General features: G+C 37.0%; 1 protein-coding gene across 1 annotated transcript in view; it reads right to left on the bottom strand.

Moving 5' to 3' along the window:
- Positions 1–15,169, bottom strand: part of LOC128855545 (cadherin-23) — a 49,292-nt gene extending 34,123 nt beyond the window's left edge. The window contains exon 1 of the mRNA XM_054090531.1: positions 15,020–15,169. The gene's annotated coding sequence lies outside the window, so the exon portion shown is untranslated. The remainder of the gene's footprint in view (positions 1–15,019) is intronic.
- Positions 15,170–19,356: the final 4,187 nt, after the last annotated feature.

The following is a 19,356-nucleotide window of genomic DNA, read 5'->3' as shown; positions in this document are numbered from 1 at the left end:
AGAGGAAGTGCTTCTTCTGGAAGATTTTCTGCACGAAGGCACTCTTTTACGTATTTATTTAAACATACGTCTGGAACAAATGTTCTGTGAAACCATTTTTCACATACAGCTAAAGTCATCCAACCAGTCATTTTAGCAAATTTTTTTAATGAACTCGAATTCGCCGATTGCTCAATAGCCATTATTTTTACTTTAGGATTTCCAGCAGCATTTGCTCAAGGAAGGAATAACGTTCCTTACTGATCTTATACTCCGGAGCCGAGGTTTCTTCTAAGCGTACATACAAGACTTTTATCGATTAGGAGCTTCCAAAATAAGCCAGACTCATCGGCATTGTACTTGTATATCTGTCTTTTGTCAAAATCTACAATTGTTTTGTTAAATTTGTCCAAAAAATGGGTTGATGAAAGATGGTTGATGGAGTCAGTCTTATTTGATAATTTTCTCCGCAAATTTTTAGCCATCGTATTCCATGTCCCATGGCTTTACCTGCATTTTTGCATGTAATAACTTGGCTTTCCGTTTTAACATATCACTGGTAATTAGTAAGTTTTTGGCCCTTTGATCCGCAAACAAATTGAATGACGCCTTTTCCATTTTTGGAAACTCAGAAATCTTAAGAGTTTTCGTTCTAACAGGACTGCTTTCAGATCACTTAACAAACTTCTTTATAGACTGTTATTTTTTTTTAATACGACTTATTGTTGCTCAAGAGTATCAGCTTTTTCTTTTATTGTGGGCAGCGTAAATTTTCTCTTTGCCATTATGAAGCCACACCATGCAAAAGTTACCGCGAAACTGTCATTTCGTCAGCAAATAAATTAGACGGTACTTCCTCTAAATTCGATTCAAAAAATGTCATTATCAGAATGACATTGACGGTCTTCCCGAGATTTATCCTCAAAAATACAACGTAAAGAGACAAAACTAAAAATGTTGCAAGTTTCAAAATACACATTTTCTAATGTCGAAAATACTGAGTACGCAGCGAAAACGAAAATTTTTGTCGCAATATCGGGGTGTGGAAGAATCGAGTTTCTACTGTACATAAATTTTCTTTCTCCTGTATATAAATTTTTGCTATAGCTCTCGTGAGCGGATGGATGGGCGGCTTAATCGATTACTCTCATTATGCTGAGCATCTTGGTGGCGCAAAATTAATCATCGCATTTTATTTTTGAATAACTCTTTTACTAAATAAAACCAAATTGATTTTGAGTGATGAAAATCTTTATTTTGACTTTTACGCTCCATTGGTTGTCTATTTGTATATTCCGGCTGTCTAGTTCTGTCAAGTGTCAAATATGACTGACGTACGACGCCATTAGCAAAAAGTATAAATCTTCTGATAGGCTGATTAAATTATGTGCCAACTTGTAAATGTATGCATATCTATCCCGATTCCTTTATGCTGCTCCATACAACCGTATAATACCCTTGGGCACTTGTGCGTGCGGGTATAAATATGTACAAGCGCACATATGCCCAAGTGGTTGTTGTTGTTGCGGTATTGCATGTTGTGCGTGGCTTACTGGTAATTGCTATTACTTTTGATATGCATTGTTGTTGGCTGCGTTAGGTTGTAGTAAATATGCAAAAGTTGATTAATATTCACGGCTTATGATTTCTTGTTTTTTTGTTTAGCCCAGGTAATTAGGCTGTGTGGTCAATGGGCACCTCTTTAAAGTAAGTGTAATATCAAATAAAAACCACGTATTGAGGTGAAGTTTCCAAATGACGAAATCTGCGCTAGAAACATAAAACTTTAAATAATGATTTAAATTTCATAACGAAAATTATTCGTTTTTAAATTTGCCGTATTTGACCAAACAGTTGAAAAATATGCTTCTTCGTAAGGTCTGCCTAGTTAGAGCTCCTTTTTGAAAAGCAAGTTAAACACATACTTTTTAAAATGAAATCAATTATTTATTTATTGGCATATGACATATTTCATGACATATGAGGCAGAGCAAATACAATAAGTGAATTAGAAAATGATATTTTCCAAATAGACATCTGATTCCTTTAGGGAAATATTTAATGCAATTTGGGCCAATTGATAAAAGTCCACGAAATGTAATTTTATTGAAGTTGGTTAATGCTCATTTATGTCTTCTGTGTATGCTTTCGGAGATCTTTTATGCGTTAGTTGGTCATCTGCAATTATAGTGGTTGTCGCAGCTTTGTATGGTTGACAGATGAGCGGTTGTTCCGAAAATTGTAGCGAAAGAAACCTTGTTGTACAGACCCGACAAATTATAGAGCACGCCTCTTGCGCAAGTATGCATTATTTTTGCTTTTGTTATTATTTTATATCTTTATTTATTTAATATTTTAAAAATATTATTATCATACTATTTCTATTATTATCATCAATATTAATAATAATTTTTATTAATAATTGTTTTAATATTATATTATTTTTATTGTTATATTATTTCAGCGGTTAGCTTTTACTCAACGAAAGATTTAAGAAACGAACTTTACGCCTCTTTGCTTCGCACGTTGTTGAGTTTTTAAGTGTCGTTAAAAGAAAGATCCCAAAACGAGGTTATATATATGTATATATTTACAATTGGGGCTTACATACTTTATTCGGTGTTTTGCTCGGCAACTTATCCCATTTATGTTGTGCGTCTTCATGTTTTTCTACAGTTTTACACCGCCTCCGAATTTGCTGGTGCAATTTTCAAGCTGGCATTTTTATCAAAATATTCAAGATGAATGAAAACCGCAGATATATTTTTTTTCTTTTTTCCACCGATTGTATGTGGACTTGATGTTAGACATATGTGATTCCTGCAGAACAATTCGTGTTACAGGCACCATGCGGAAGAAAAAGAAATTAGACCGAAAATCGACATGACCGGGGGAGTGCCGAAAATTTAGTTATAATAAATCGGTGCATATCCAATCGACTACAACCACACTTGATGATGCGGGGCAGAAGAAAATAAACTATGAAATATATAGTATGGGGATATTTAAAAATATATATATATTAATCTGATATTTTAAAAATCGACGTATTTTATTCAAGTATACTTCTAAATTAACTTCTTTTATTCAAAGCAAAAAAAAAAAAAAAATAATAATAATAAATCATTGAGTGCTATACCCCGGCAGCTAGCGCTCTTATTTGTATTAAGTGATGAATAAAAATTACAAAAACTCAACTTTCGTTCGGAGAAACCAGCCAATTATATTTGTATAATTAAATTAAGTTCATCAAAGCGAAATGGCATTAGGTGAAACGTGCGCAGGCATATTTGACACAAGTCACATGCCGAAATATCTTAGCTTCACGTGCGTAAGCCATCGCTGTCTGTAGAAAGTATAGGCATACACATATTTTCAGATATTTAGGCACACCCTGTCGAAAATTTCGAACTTGTCAAAGAAATATCAGCCAACCATATTTCTTTAGATAGCTCACTACGTCCGAGCTGCTACAGAAATATAGAAAATTTATATTGAAAGCTGAGGCTATCAACTTACATTGTCCTGCAATTTTCCAAAAAAGGAAATACATATATTATTTTCGTTTGATTGTTTTCATATCCTTTGTTGGTTGTTTAGCTTGACATCTTCTCCAATTTGTAGTTAACGTGTTCGTGTTGTTGTACAAATGGAGAAAATGGAGGGTGAAATGGAGAGACTAACGTTTTATGTCACTTCCAAACGACAGATGGTGTTTTGATGGTCGAATGGATTGCGTAGGTTCGAATCTCTGTGAATGAACATCAAATATTAGAAAGCATTTTTTCTAATAGCGGTCGACTTCGGCAAGTACAAAAACCATTTGCTGTTCGGAGGCTGATTAAAACCGCAGGTCCCTCCATTTATGGAACAACATCAAAACGCATACCAAGAATTGGAGGAGGAGCTCGGCCAAAGAAAAGCAAAAAATTAGTTTAAATAAAAACATCAACGATCTGAGTTATAGAACTGATTTTGACTTATTTTTAAAGCTGCACTCATGCCGTTATGCATGGAAAGCGCATTATTCAATTGGCCGCCGGTCTAATTTTTGGGTAAAATCGTCACAACTTCGAGCGTTGCATCCGTTTGTATGGCAATTACTACTGTCCCGGAGTTTCCTTAATATTTTTTAATAACTTCCACATGTTGGGTAAGCGCGAAACGGCGTATGATGAAATGGCAAACCTTACTGAATATTTCAACAGTTGGATGCCATTGGTAACTTTGATTGTTGCTAAAATATAAAAATTGGAAAAACTATCATTGCAATCTGGTCAGCTTATACTACGTTTTTCTTTCAACTGGTTTTCTGAAACAGATTTTATTTAAAAAATACTCTCTTGATGAAAACTACAATATATTTCAATTATAAAGAAACTATGTCAGATATTCGTAAACCAGCGCACGAACTCAGCAGAGCTGATTTAGACTGGAATCAACAGGGAGGGCGAAATAGGGACTCATGGTGACGTTGCAACATAGATGACCTTGATCGTACAGGCGAAAACCTAACATAGGATAAGGCTAAAGCTGAAAGCCAAAATCAATGAAAATCATTTGTTCTGGCACTATGGGCCCAGTGCTCAGCGCGATAGCAATTAATCATCATCATCTCAGATGTGAGGATGTGATCCTGCCTCCGTAAGGAGCTTTGGGTAGATTTGCTACTTAGATTTAGAATTACAGTAAAGTAAAAATAAATATTTATATACTTATGTAATCAAAAATAGCTTAATTCTTTTTGGAAATATTTTCCATGAAATTAACGTTAAAAATACATGCGTTTCAATATTTCTTTGCATCACTCGACACAAGCGATTATCAAATTATGCGGCATCCAACGCGAAAAAATCTTTTTTTAGTCAAATATGAATGTCAAAATATGCCTCAATCTCACGGTGCTTGAAATAACGATAATGCCATGTCAGTTCACGCACAGCACAGTTTTCTATGAAAGACCTTGCCGAAATGCATCATCCGGCGAAGTGAGACTGAATTGAATGCGAAAAACGATGACTTGAGATGATTTTCTTCCAATTCACGTCGAAAGTCATAGAAAATCAGCGCACGAAAATGTTTGCGATTACATGGAAAATAATAAATGGACTAAATCAGATCTCGAAAAAGCTAACACATTTGCTTGGCACTTATACGGAGTTTTTACACCACATGAAATCGAATCCTCGCTAAACACTGCTCAAAAAGTCAAAGACACTCTAGAACTCTAATCAGAAATGGACCCGCCCATAAACGAAATTTTCAAAGAAAGAGGTAAAAACAGCAATAAAAAGCTTAAGCCAAAGAAATCATCCGGATATGATTTCATCACAGGAGAAGTGCTTAAGCAACTACCACACATATCACATTACCTGGCTTTTTCTCCCCATTGGAAAGTCGCACAGTTAAAAATAATGTTATGGAATCTAAAGTTATGGAATCGCTTTTTCTCAAAAAAGTTATGCCTATGAATGAAGACCGAAAATTAATCCCAAGTCATCGATTGGGCTTCAAAAAGACACACGGCACCATCGAACAGGTACACATACTAGTAAATAGTATTCATAAAGTTTTTGAGCAGAAGAAGTATTACACAGCCGCATTTCTCGACATATCCCAAGCCTTTGACAGCGGTTGTCATGACGGATTGCTATGCAAAATAAAGCACACTCTACCCATAAATTAGTACACTTTTCAAGTCCTACCTCAAGAACCGACATTTATTTGTTAAGCAACCCGAAGAACACTCTGAACTCTGTGAAAGTTTAGGTGGTGTACCCCAGGGTAGTATAATGGTCAAAATAATATACTTGCTCTTCCCCCACGATTTACCAGTCACTGAGGAAACTATCGTCGACACTTTTACAGATATCACCGCGATTCTTGCAATTGAAGCCAACCACCAAAAAGGACTTGATATTTTAACTCAATGGTTAAAAGAATGGAGAATAAAATCCAATGAGACAAAATCAGTTCAAGTAACTTTTACACCCAATCGAAGCATTTGCCCTCCAGTGAAACTAAATAATGTAATCATACCCCAAAATAATGTAACGAAATATCTTGGTATGCACCTCGACAGCAAGATTACATGAAAAACACATATTTTCAGTATACGTAAGACACTTAGAATCAAACTCCGATATCTGTAACCAGTTCAGTTAATCGAGATTATCATGTTTTTCTCAAAAGCAAGCTCTCACTGTAGACATCCATATTATAACCGATATAGACCTACGGCATACAGTTCTGGGGCAATGGAGCCAATTCTAACAACGAAATACTCCAAACATTTCAATCGAAAACACTTACAATGATTACAAATCCATCGGGTAGGTTCGCGCTTCCGAGTCTCTTTCTAAAACGGGTCTGAGTATGAGATATGGGTCATATACGGCAATATTGTGCGAAAACGATCGCGGTCAAAGCGTGATGAAGCAACTCAAACGTTAGCCAAATCAAGACTAAGGGCCAGGAAGGTTCTACTGTATATTTGGTGGGATTTGAAAGCAATAATTTATTATGAGCTGCTTCCTTATGGCCAAACATTAAATTTAGATCTCTACTGAACTGGACCGTTTAAGCTAGCGATTTACCAGAAACGGCCAAAATTAGCCATCAGAAGAGGTGTTGTGTTCCGTCAGGAAAACGAATGGCCACACACGTCTGTATTGGCTCGCCAAAAACTCTGAGAGCTTGGTTGAGCATCCACTATAGAGTCCGGACCTGACAGCAAGCGATTACCACCTTTTTCGCTCATTGCAAAACTTCCTGAATGATCAGAAATTGGTATCAATCGATTAGGGGTTTTCGCCAATAAGAATCAAGATTTCTGTGAGAGGGGCATTATGAAGCTACATTCAGATCTCAACAACTGTCAACAATGAACCGTTTGAATATGACAATTGACCAGAAGTGGCCAACCGAAGCGGTGTTGTATTTCATCGGGGCTATGCAAAGTCACACACGTCTGTGATGACTCACCAAAAACCCCGGCAGCTTGGTTGGGAAGTTTTAATGCATCCACCATAGAGTCCGAACATGACACTAAGCGATTAGTACCTTTTTCTCTCATTGCAAAACTTCCTGAGTGATAAGAAATTGGCATCAAGAGAAAATTGTGAAAATCGTTTACTAGAGTTTAACGCCAACAAGGACCAAGACTTCTGTGAGAGAGCAAATTATACAACAAAACGGTGAATATTTTATTCAAATGGGACAATCCCTTAAATCAAGTTTTGAATTTTACGCAAAAATAATGGTTTTCTTTTTCCCCAAACAATATTATAATAAAAAAACAATGATTGTAAGAAAAACATTGTTATTTCCAATTTTATTCGTGGCATTCCTGGAAGTTTGCGTGCATTGTAAGTTAATTAGATTTTTTATATTACTCTATTAAATAGAGAACGTAATCCTGAAGTGTCGCAGGTCGAAAAGAAAGCACCCTGTATATATAGACAAATACATACAATTCTTTGCATACAAATTAGAGTGCTAATGACACCAAATGAAAAACACTGTTATGCTTCGCAAGTCTCAGGCCGCTAAGTTGTAAAAAGGTACGTTGGTCTACATATGAACCACAGCGCAGCCATCAGCGAGTCGCCAGCCGCAGGTGGTTAGGGAAAAGTTCAAGTTGTCTTTGCTATTTATTCGGCAGGTGCGATATGGTTGGACTATTATGCCATAAATCTAAAGATGCTCTGCTTTCGTGAGCTGATCCCAATAGTGTTTCTATTTTTTTCAATTTGTTCGTACTTTTTCTTTTCTAATCACTATTTCTCTTGTGTTGAATTTGTTGGACAATTAAAGTTTTTTCTACTTAGTTTATAAATCAACTGCCCGCCCCGAATATGCAAATAATTAAGCTAAAAACAAACTAAGAGTTTTGTTGCTAGAAATTATCTCAAGTGTGACGTACAAATTACGAGTAAAGCTCTAAAGATGTGCGTTCGTGTATGTGCGCCGATACCCCTAACACCTACACCGCGATCGATGCACGGACGCAGAAGAATTAAGCTCTGTATTTATACGTATACGCATGCATACACACATACATACATAAGTATGTATTTTCGTACTACAAACCTATTATCTCCAGCTGTGCTTTCTATTGAATTTGTTGGAATGCTGGTGGTGTATAAGTCAAAATCATAGCAGCGCAACGGCTGTTTTCCTTCGTTTGTTGGTTTGTTTATTTTGCGGCTGTTATTGCTGTTGGTAGTGCTGTGATGGTGTTGCTTTAAACTTTGATGGGGAAAAAACAAATGCTAGGACAATAATTTGAAATATAACAAAAACATCAACACAATTGGAGTGGCAGCGTTGGCGTTGAACTTGACTGTTGGACGCTGAGGATGCTTTGTTGGCGGTTACGGAAATGCTACCGTCGCAATGACAAAAGAGGCGGCAAGTTTGTCGGAAAAAAAGGTACATACTCTTGCATGTATTAACATTTTTTAACATACCACCAGGTAATACATATATGATTTTCATATACATATAGACAAATATATACATACATTAGGGCGGGCTACATTTTTTCCCTGCTTTGTTTCAGTGTCTGAAAGAGTCTACTCGCAATGCTGAACAAAAAAGTCCATGAAAGCAAAGCTCTAAATTGGATTTTGAGCCACCTTATTTTTGGTTTTAATTGTTATCTCCCAGTAAATTTTTATTTATTTTACTGATTTTTTTGGGTACAAGAAATTAAATTTGCGGTGATTATTTTACTAACACTTCACCCGTTTATAAAGGGTGATTAGATTGGAGGTACTTTTTCCAATTGGGTTTCTTTTTCGACAGATCATGCGTGACTACTGTCAAACTTAATACATATTTTTTTCAATATTCATTGATATTTCATCATGGAAAGATTTACGCCTAAACAACATTTACAAATCGTACAATTGTATTACGAAAATCGCCGCTCCGTGAAAAGTGTTCATCGCGCACTCAGGCCAACTTATGGTATACATAACCGTCCGAATGCACTATTCGGCAAACCATCGGCAAAATTGAAAGTATTTCACATTATTGGATGATACTCGACCGACTAGACCACGTACAGCCCGAAGTGAAGAAAATATTGCGGTTGTAAATGAGAGTTTTACCGAAGACCCAGAAGAGTCGATTCGGCGCCCATCTCAACAACTTGGCTTATCTTATGGCACTACTTGGGCGATTTTGTACAAAGCTCTTGCTTCGAAAGTGTATAAAATACAGCTAGTTCAAGATTTGAAGCCGGCTAATCTTTCAAAGTGTTATAATTTCAGTCGTTGGACTCTTGAAAAACTCGCGAAAGATCCGCATTTTGGGGCCCGGATTTCGTTCAGCGATAAGACTCATTTTTGGCTTCATGGCTATGTCAATACTCGTAAGCAAAATTGTCGTATTTGGACTGAAAAGCAACTCGAAGCCATTTAATCACATCAATTGAAAACAACCATTTGGCGCGGCCTATGGGCTGAAGGAATCATCGGCGCATACCTATTTCTCCAAAGACGAGGCTGGCGCTAATGTAGCAGTGAATGACGAACGGTATCGCGCCAATGATAAACGACTTTTTGATGCCAGAAATTGGAAAATTTAAGCCCGTGATCTCCACAATATTTCGTTCCAACAAGACGGCACTACTTGCCATACAGCCCGTGAAACAATGAATTTATTGCGTCTTCCTTTCGATATGCTTATCTGTCGTCTCGGACCAGTAGATTGGACACCAAGATCGTGTGATATCACTCCTTTGGACTTTTATGTGTGAGGATATGTAAAGTCTAAATAGTTTGTGGATAAACCAACCACGATTGAGCCATTAAAAGCCAACATTACTAAAGTTATTCACGAGATACCGATCGAAGTCCTCCAGTGAATCATTCTAAATTTGTGTCTACGGATGGTCGAATTACGGCGCAATCGCGGCCAAAATTTACAAGGGATTATCTTTTAAAAAGTAAATGTCATGAATGGTTCTACACAAAAATAATCAAGATTGACCAATAAATTTGAATTTTGGAATTTGAATTATTTCAATTTGAAATCCGATACCTCTAAAATGGATTTCAAGTCAGCTTATTTTTAATTTTACTTATTAATCCACAATTTTAAAACATTTTTTTGGAAAAAAAATTATGTAACTGTTTGCATGTATGTGGTTTTTGGGTACAAGAAATTAAAATTGCAAACCCAACCGGTTTATAAATATAAAAATTTGTTTACAATTATTTCAACGCAATTAAAATAATTAAATTTTTGGTGCTATTTTTGACATTTTTTTAACCCAATTTCCAAAAAAAAATCTTGAATAACTCAGCCAAATCTTAACCGATTCAGACTTTTAAAGCATCATTGAAAATATATTCTTCCACCCTTTTAATTTTTTAGCCATTCACGTGCCACATTTTTCTTCGGAAATATCAACACTCTTCTTCCATCAGCTGAGGTGATTTTTCCAAAAAATATTTTTAAAAGCTACTTTTATTTATAAATGAAAACTCAATTTTTGGGGACAATTTCGAATCAGTCCAGCTCACATATGTAAGTTTTAAAGTATAAAAAATTTCATAATTTCAGTGGAAAAACAGTACCGATTTTTTTCATATGAAGAGTGACGCAACCTAATGTACATACATACATATCTACGCACCTGTGTGCGGGTATTTTACAAGTGCTAATTTAGGGTGAAACATACAAGTAAAATAGCGCGTGGTAGGACCGGAAGTGGCATCGACACAGACCAAGTCAAGCGTGCGAGCATGACGCAGAAAATAATTACCTGCTGGTGAGCACAAAGTTCAGGATTTTTGATTATTTACCAATCAAGTTTATTACTAAACGGCTTATTTACTCAAACTAGTTTTATGAATTTTGACTTCTTGTAATAACTTATCACATTTGATGTGTGGCTACGTACGCACTTGCTTACACACATACTTACATATATTATATATCCATTCGCTAATTTGTTTACCGCTTATGTGTTTTTTTATGATTTCCTATTTTCAATAGTTTGCGTTATTTATGTTTCTTTGCTTCTGTTTCAAGCTTTTAATTGAACCTAAGTTTTTCAGACAGTGTCAACGCCCTCGCATCAGTTTTTATTTCATACTTTATTTATGTTTGCTTCCGTTGATATCTGAATTTATAATTCATCGATTTATTGCATTTCCTTCAGTAGTTTAAAATCATAAAATAGTAAATTTCATAAAAGCCTTTTTATTGGAAAAACTCCAGACGCCCACCAAAAATAAAGCAGTGGCTGAATAAAAGTCTATCGAGGTTGTGCGCACTCAGATGCTTAGACTGACCTCTTCTACGTCCTCATATGTATTTTTATCGGCAAATGCATCAGCCAAATATGTCAAATGGTTCGAGACTCTAACGCATGAGCCGAATATTCGTAGTTTAGTGCGCCTGGAGATTTGCAAACTCCTTCTACTGTATGCATTCGCTCGAATGCCGCCCTTGCTTTGTTTAGCCTGCAGTTAACATCTTCTATTCGTCATGCATAGGGTCATGCTCTTGATAGCAGAACAAGCAGACAGACGTTTGTAATGGCTAACAGAGGAACTCATTAGAAAGACGTAATGTAAAAAAGTTATGTTCGCTTTGGAACAAACCCATTAATCCGGCCACAATTCAATTCAACATAAATAATATAGCGACTACGAAAATTTTTTCTCTTTGACTTTGTGCAGCCAACTTTGTTGGTTAGAAGTTTACTAAGTGCAGGGGTGGAAGCAAAATCTTTTTTTACTATTATAGTTTGTAAATCCCTTCCGAATAATAGGATTTGTTCAAGTCTTACAAATAGGCATTCGTTTCTGCAATCACCTCCTCGAGCGAATAAAACCTAGCGCACCACAAGATATCCTGGGTAGCTTCGCTTTCAAAAGCTACCCAGAGAATACTTGGGCGAAGCCAGGAAGTTGTGAGCTCCTTTGATCGTATGCAGAAGAATCGTCCTGGCCACTTGCGTGGACTTCTACACACGAAACTCCGACTGCGTTGGAGCCTGACTACCATTCGGAAGTATGATACACGCGTTCAAAATGCCGGGCATGAAAAGCCAAATGATAGCAGCCCCTCCTTGGCAGGTAATGGTGAACCGCCGAATGCATTTATGCCATGAAAAAGCTCCTCATAAAAAATATCTGCCACTAGGAGGCGGCATAAAACTGTAGGTCCCTACGTTTGTGGAAAAAACATCAAGACGCACACCACAAATAGGAGGAGAAGCTCGGCCAAACACTAAATAAGGGATGTAAGCGCTAATTGTTCTTATATATATTACATATGAACTTACTTAAGTTTTTAAATAACAATTCGTTAAAAATAGCCTCCCCTTTTGCTAGACATGAAGGTGCTGGTCGGCACGATTTTCTAGCACCTTTTTTTTGAATGCTGCCACAAAGTTCAGTACCTTGAACTAAAAGCTGCAAATTGTGTATCCTAAAATGCGGTAGATTTCAATTCTTGGGCAGTAGATTTTACTAATCATCAAATCATAAAAGATGTGTGGCGGATCTACCGCAATGCACACTGGCTCTGCAACAGCAGCCTATTGTTTTTACATTTATCCTCAATTCCTTTTGTCCCGAATGGAACATAGGGCCTCCAAAGAGGTTTCAGTTGTAGAACTATTTCCATATAAACACAAATTTTGCACCTCTCAATCCGGCGAGCATACTGCCGTAGCAGGAGGGTTTTATATATTTTTTATTATATATATACATAATTATAGTATACTAGTGGATTCCTATAATATGAAAAAAGAACGAATAAAATTGGCCTCGTATCGGCCCAAAAAAATGCGTACAAACGAACATCATTTCATTTTTATATATATAGATTTATTAGATTCTTTCATTTTGCATGAAAGTAAATGAAGACTGACTACAGAAATGATTCTGCAAATTATAGCCCAGTATAGCTAAATCGTCAATATCGTTAAAATAAATGGAAACATTTTCAAGCTGTCTGTAGATCCACACAGTCTTATGCTGCCCAAATGTGGGGCTATAATTTATCGGATGAGGTTGACAAACTGCAATGCAATGCAATTTTGCTGGAAATCCCAGCTGAAGAAAGCCATTTTTATGCATTGAACACCCAATGATATATGTTTTTAAAACTTTATATGAATGTAAAGAAAAAAAAAACAGTTCCTAGTATAAACATCTAAATGAAATGGGCTCAGAATTCGGATTAACTTTCGATGAATGCATCAATTGTACGCAGCGGCACTGCCTTTGCATACAGTTGCTGGCAGAATTAAAGGCCAAACACCAGAGGCCAGAGAATATAGCGAAAAGGCACTTGCAAGGGCATCACGCATACACAAACACTTAGACAAATCAAAGAGTTCAACCTACATAAGAGAAGGAATGCGGATTAAAGATATCTCAATGTTAAAAAAATCAGAACTAACAGTATATGGAGAAAACGATGAAAATTGAATAAAAATTTTGGTATTTGTATTTAGAAAACGCTATAGAAATTATTTGATAGAGGAGTTTAACTAATTGGTTATATTATTTGTATTTACCATCGGTCAATAAGTCCCGGGCCTGATCTCTAGATGGCGCCCCTAATAGTGCATAGATTTTGTTATTTAATAGTGCTGAAGGTATACTGTCAAAATTTCAAGACATTCGGTTTATTACAATATTTCCCAAGTTCCAGTGCTACAAGTTCCAGTGCTACTTTTGCTATTTTTAAAAACAATGAATTCAAAGCAATTTCGTGTGTTGATTTATCATTGTTTTCTTATTGAAAAAAAATACCACTGAAGCAAAGCAATGGCTCGATAATTATTAACCGGACTCTGCTCCATCGGAAACAATCATCAAACGATGGTATGCTGACTTTAAACGTGGCCGAACGTCCTGGTCGAAATGAGGCCTGGCTGTTAATCGTAAAATGAAGTTGCAAGAGATAGCTGACATCCTGAAGATATCAAAAGGCAGTGTGTTCACTGTTTTGCACGAACATTTGGGTATGAAAAAGCAGTTGTCGAAATGGGTGCCGCGTTTGCTACGTTTGCTGGAACAAAATCAACAATGAATTGATGATTCAAATCGCTGTTTGGACATTATTAAGCGGGATAAGTCTGAGTTTTTGCGTCGATATATGACAACGAATGAAACATGGATCCACCACTGCACACCAGAGTCGAAACGGCAGTCATCAGAGTTGACTGGACCCTGGTGAAAGCCGTCCAAAGACGCAACAGTCAGCTGGAAAGGTTATGGCGTCTATATTTTGGGATTCGCATAGTATAATTTTCATTAATTATTTGGAATTATTTGGCGAAACAATTAATTCTGATTATTACTGTGAATTATTGGAACGATTGAAGGAGAAAATCGCAGAAAAACGGCCCTATATGAAGAAGAAAAAAAATCCTCTTTCACCAAGACAATGCACCGTGTCACAAATCGATGAAAACGATGGTCAAATTGAACGAATTACGTTTCTAATTACCTCCCCACCCACCGTATTGTCCAGATCTGACCCCCGCAACTACTGGTTGTTTTCAGACCTCAAAAAAAATAATTATATATTCCGAGGAATGAAATTTCAATCAAATGAGGAAGTTATCGCTAAAACTGAAGCGTATTCTATGGCCGAAGATAAATCGTTCTACAAAACAGGCATAGAAAAGCTACAAACTCGTTGGAATGATTGTACCATTGCCATTTTGAATAAAAATTTTATTTTCTTATCCAGGCCCGGGACTTATTAACCGATGTTACGTAAGGAAAATGGCAGACGACTAATTGTGATGTCTTCTGAATATATGTATATAAATATTTATAGGTATTATAACCAAATGAATTTTAAACCTTTTTTTTTTAATTTCTGAAAAAATAAATATATGTATATTACTACTGGTACTGCTAGTCTATTAATATTTGTGAAAATACAAACAAGAACGGTTTAACAAATAAAAGCACATCCTGTTAAAGCCAAAGGGAAGCTAAAGGGAAGCCAAAATGAGTTGCAAACGCACTTAATACGTGCGTATCAAACTTACCCTTGTAGGGTCTCCTTTACAGAAATCCTTACAGCTCATTTACACTTTCTGCCTTCCTTCCTTCCTTGCTTCCGCAATAAAGGTGTTATTATATTAAGGTGCAGTATTTTTTTTAAGTAAATGTAGGTTGGCATGTGCTTCCACACTGTTTATGCGATTTCTTTTATATTCTGATTATTTTTCCCCCACTACCAGGTGGGCTGTTTTCATATGTTTTCTTTCAGCAACACTTTTGTACTCATACATTTGGTGAGTTGTTTTTTTCATTCTTAATTTTCGTGACACAATTTGTGCTTCTGTGGTTCGAAGAAGTCAAGAACCCCGAAAATGTGATGTGACACGAAGCGTGACATACGGATTTATGCGCAGGCCATGTGTAATTATTATTAGTTTTAGGGCTTCTCGGCCGGATTTATGTTTACACTATGCGACGTTGCTTAGTTGATCATTTTGAATTGCACGCGCTTGTAAATGGCGATTTTATTCGAGGTTTTCTTTTTGTTAAAACTTCATACATACGTGCATATATTTTGTTCTTAATTATTTTATTTGTATTAAATTTTCATTTAATTTGTAGCTGTTATAGTATTTTTTTCTTCATCACGTGTGCGCTATGATATTATTATACATATCTACACTACTTTCACGCTTCAGTAACTTTTTTAGATCAAACAAATGTGCAACTTCATTTAATTACACTCCAATTATGTTCAGCTTAAATTATTTGTTATTTTAATCTTCATAATCACTGAAACTTCCAGGAAAATTCTTAATCGACTGAACTCTTCGACAACTCTATGACAACTAAATATCAAATTGGATTTGTTGCACATTACAAACTGGGCTCAAATCGTTGCCTATGCAACAACGAGTGTATAGTACAAACTACAGTTGATTTAAGCTACTCCAACTCCTATTGCTGAGAAACTCGTGCCATCACTGGCATTAAGCAAGCTTAATGCTATTGCGATGAGTAGAGCGGTAAAGCTCAGTAAAAATATTGCCCAACGCGTGCGTGCGTGTTGACGACACTTTAAATGCGGCGTGCAGTATGGCGCTCCAGCGGTTGAAGCGTAACGGAATCGTGTGAGTAGAGGTGAGTAGAGGATTGTGGAGTTACTCACACGTTGCCAGGGCTGTGTGAGTGTTCTCTTTTATTTATTATTGATGTTACACTCACACACCTGCATTTTGAATGCCATCGCTCGGGCAGTGGCTGCCGCATGTGTTGTTAAAGTGAAGTTATGTACGAATTTGTTTGTTTATCTGACAGTAAAAACAACAAAAGGAAAATACACCGGTAGCTAAGCAGCCGGCATTTAGCTGCGCCGTTTTAAGGGTATTTGGGGTTGCCCGCTTTGAGTACTGAGTTGGCGACGAAATCACAAGTTATTTGAGCGCATGAGAATGCGAACATACATAAATACGTACATACACACAAACAGACCTACAAATATGCAATAATAAAGATATGATCGCCTTTAAGCCTATATGTGGTCGTATTAAATTTTGACATTGGTGTCGTACTGCTCGGAATTAATTTCCGTTGGAAAAGCAGCGATACATAGCAGGTAAGATTAAGAAAGGTTAAACAAGATTGTTCAGTCTATAAATAAATGCAGTATAAAATTAGTTTGGTTCCTTGCTGTGGTGGCTGAGAAGAGACATACGACCACAAAGGGTGATTTTGCTCTCCTCGCATAGTTGCACCTGCTAGCCAGATACAACAAAATAGTGTTAGGCATACGATAAAGGCGGCTGCCGTAGTCGAATGGATTGGTGCGTGACTACTATTCGGAGTTCCGAGAGAACGTAGGTTCGAGTCTCGGTGAAACACCAAAATGAAGGAAAAGTTTTTTCTAATAGCTGTCGCCGCTCGTCAGGGAATGGCAAATCTTCGAGTGTATTTCTGCCAAGAAAAAGCTTTTCACAAAAAATGTCTGCCGTTCGGAATCGTCTTGAAACTGTAGGTCCCTCCACTTGTGGAATAACATTAAGACGCACACCACAAATAGGAGGAGGAGCTCGGCCAAACACCCAAACAGGGTGCGCCAATTATATACATATGTACATATATAGTATATATATGTACGATAAAGTGCGTGCGATAAAATGACTTGCGTTAAAAGATTGGAAAGCGTGCAAAGGATTGCAGGAATATGTGTAACTGGCGCTATGAGCCCATCTCCAACAGCGGCAATAGAAGGAATTTTCAACTGGCATCCAATCAAACGAGCAGTAAAAAACTTAACAAAAAGATCTGCTCTAAGATTGAAGATGTCAAGACAGTCCTCTCGGAGGCTCTTCGGTCACAGCAACATTCTGGATTCAAATAAAAAGGCAGACTACGTGATTCCATGAGTTAAATTTGACAAAAAGCCTAGCATCATTATAGAGCAAAATGGATGGCAGAAAGGTCTACAATTCAAATACTATTCTTACAATTTCTTCACAAATGGGTCCAAAATGTCGGAAGTAATAGGAGCGCCTGCCTTTTGTCAACAATTCGATCTCCAAAAGTCTTTACAACTCCCTAATTAGTACATTTCAAGCTGAAATCTATGCTGCAACAAAAGTAGCTAAATTGGCTCTGAAATTATGTCCGGTTAATACTGGGTCAAACATTTTCATTAATAGCCAAACGGATATTGAAGCACTTACGCTAACTGAATACATTAGGATGGGAAATCCTTAGTCACCCTGGTGACATTGCACCATCTGATTATTACCTGTTTAAATCTGCAAAATTATCTAATGGGGAAAAACTTCAAGTCTTTTGAAAGTGTTTCTAAGGCAGTTGCTTACTATTTTAAGTCCAAGGACGAGAACTTCTACCAAACAGGAATTCAAAGGTTACCTGAAAGATGGCAGAACGTTTTAAAAAATAAATTGTAACGAGTAATGTTACAATGATACTGGTAGCACCGCGAAATGGCATGATGACCACCTATCAAAAGACTTCAATGTCACGTGAAATGGTTCAAAAAGTGAATAAGCGACTTGAGCGAAGTCCCCGACGAAGTGCCAATCAAATGGCGAAAGAATTGAAAATAGCTGACCGTAGCATCCGCCGCATACTGAAAAATGATCTCAAAGTCAAGCCTTATGAAATCCAAATGCGCATGATCTCACACCAAAGCACCAACAAGTCAGACTTGAGAGAGCGAAGGAGTTGCTCGCTTGGCCGAAAGCGGTCAATTTCCAAACATTGTATTTTCTGACGAGCAATTCGTTAACTCCCAAAACGATATTGTATATTGACCGACCGCTCATAGTAGAATTTGAGTTACCGATTACCCACCAGGAGACAGCACCCGCCACAGGTGAGGGTTTGAGCCGCTGTACCCGCAGATGGGCGCTCTCCAATCGTTTTCATCGAGCCCGGCGTCAAGGTAAATTCGAAATATTATCGGGAAAGTATTCTGGAGGTTGCTTTGAAGCCGTGGGCAGACAAACATTTCGGTGACAGACCATGGACGTTTCAACAGGACTCGGCACCATCTCACAAAGCTCGAGTAAGCCAAGAATGGCTAAAAAACAACATTCCGAACTTCATAAAGACCACACAATTGCTCTCAAATTCACCAGACGCGAATCCGATGTATTATTCTCTTTGGGCCATTTTGGAGTGCAAGGTCCGAACTAAAAGATTCACCGGTCTCGAGGCGCTGAAAAAAGCCATTGTCGGCGAGTGGGCCAAAATACCTGCGAGTCACATCCGGGCGGCTTGCGTTTCCTTTCTGGACTCTCTCAAGCCCATAGTCAAGGCAAGATGTGTTCATATGGAGCAAAAGTAAATTGATTCTTAATTTTGTATTATTTTCACACATTTTTTACTTTGATTTGAATAAAAGTAATTTTATAAAATAAATGTATGGCCTTCTTAATTGGTTACACCTCGAGTGCCGGACCCTGTATAATTGATTAATGTTAAACACATACTTTTATAAATGGTTTCAAATATTTTCTTTAAAATACGATAGAACTTTCGCTCCAACCCAATATAAGGGTGCAAAAGGGCCCTTATAAATGGGCACATTTGTAATTTCCGTGGCAACAAAGTCAGCTTTCTAGCAGTCAGTGCAAAAAAATAATTGGTAAAGTATGTTTTCAAATGCTGGCACAAGAAACTCCAAATAAAGGCAAAGCTTTCCGCCTGTACGAGATCATATTTCTCACCAACTGGGGATTTTTAAGTTTTAATTTACAAATACAAATTTACATACAAATGTAATGCGATTACAGGCGTGCGTATGCATAACAATTCCCATTAGCACCAGAACAGTTCTATTAAGTACCTGTACAGCGTTCTGCTTCGAAGCCCACCAACAACTTCA

Source organism: Anastrepha ludens, chromosome 2 (genome assembly GCF_028408465.1).
Source record: "Anastrepha ludens isolate Willacy chromosome 2, idAnaLude1.1, whole genome shotgun sequence".
NCBI classification, from domain to species: Eukaryota; Metazoa; Arthropoda; class Insecta; order Diptera; family Tephritidae; genus Anastrepha; species Anastrepha ludens.
The sequence above is the reverse complement of the archived record's forward strand: the minus strand, read 5'-3'. Positions and strand labels throughout refer to the sequence as shown.